This window comes from Helianthus annuus, chromosome 10 (genome assembly GCF_002127325.2).
Source record: "Helianthus annuus cultivar XRQ/B chromosome 10, HanXRQr2.0-SUNRISE, whole genome shotgun sequence".
Classification (NCBI taxonomy): domain Eukaryota; kingdom Viridiplantae; phylum Streptophyta; class Magnoliopsida; order Asterales; family Asteraceae; genus Helianthus; species Helianthus annuus.
The window spans coordinates 39226659-39228049 of record NC_035442.2 but is presented as its reverse complement, the minus strand read 5'-3'; the positions used below and the strand labels follow the sequence as shown (position 1 = coordinate 39228049).

Here is a 1391-nt window from a genome sequence, read left to right as displayed (position 1 = left end):
CATCGAAGCACATTTTCGGCCGGTAATCACTCAAAACCCTTCACCGGTAGTTATTCCTCACAATGATCAAGGGAGAACATTTGAAGTGAGGACCAACTCTTTACAAAGTTTACCAAAATACAAAGGGTTGGCAACGGAGGAGCCTTACTTTCATTTAGAGGCTTATGACTCGATTTGCAACACTCTTGGGAGTCAAGGGTTCTCGGCTGATGACATCAAATTGGTATTATTCCAATTTTCTTTGGAAGATAAGGCAAAGAAATGGTTCTACACGTTACCTTCGGCATCTATATATACATGGGGGGAGATGCAACAAACTTTCTTGGATGAGTTTTACACCGCCCAAAAGACCAACGATGCAAGAAAGGGGTTGAGAAGCTTCCAACAACAACATGGTGAGATGTTTCACGAGGCATTTGAGCGTTTCAATATGATGATAAAGAATTGCCCTCACCATGGAATTGAATTGTGGGAATTGATGAATGCCTTTCACGAGGGGTTAAGTGCCGAAGATGCACGTGATCTAATGTCCATTACCGGTGGGACTTTTGGTACAAATTATGAGAACGATGATTGGGAGTTCTTGGAAAGCATGGCAACTACATCAAAGAGGAAAGCTCAAGCCTCAAGAAGAGCCCGACCGGCCATTGCCCGACCTCAAGTGCATGCCATAGATGATGGTAATGTTCAAACTACTAACCAAATTTATGATGTTTGTGCTTTGTGTAATGAAATAGGTCATGCGGCTGAACATTGCCAAGGGATGTTGGAAGGGTAATACGAAGAAGTCCATGCGGTTCAAGGTCAAGGTCAAGGAGGAGGTGGTAGAAACTACAACAACATGAACTCTAATACTTACCACCCCGGGTTGAGGAATCACCCAAATTTTCGCTATGGGAACCCTTCAAATCAAGCTAACCCGAATTTCCAAGGAAACCAAGGATTTCAAAGGCAATATCAAACGGGTCAAAGCTCTTCGGGTGGAAATGAGATGATGGAGATGTTGAAGGCGATGCAAAGTGAAATACAACGAATGAACCAACGTGATGAGGTTCGGATGCAAAAGGACGAGGTTCGTGACAAAAGCATCCAATCGTTGACCACTCAAATGGGTCAACTTGCAAGTGACGTGGCGATATTAAAGAAAGCAAAAGGTCAATTACCAAGTGATACGGTGCCAAATCCCAAGAACATAAAAAGTGTTAACATCAATGTGGTAAGCACCGTTCCTAGTACCGAATTTAATGAAAAATGTCTAACTTCTTCGTGTCAAGTGAATGCAGGTTTGGAAAAAGATGCCGAAGTCGAGAATGATAAAGAGTATGGAGTGCCAATCGTGCCTATCCGTGTGGGAAAATTAAAAATCCCTCACGCGTTGTTGGACTACGGGG

The 1391-nt window shown here is 43.1% G+C and overlaps 1 non-coding gene across 1 annotated transcript; it reads right to left on the bottom strand.

Annotated features, from left to right (window-relative positions):
- Nucleotides 1-356: 356 nt before the first annotated feature.
- Nucleotides 357-462, bottom strand: LOC118483485. The gene has a single exon (XR_004870774.1). It is a non-coding gene; the product is annotated as a small nucleolar RNA R71 (small nucleolar RNA).
- Nucleotides 463-1391: the final 929 nt, after the last annotated feature.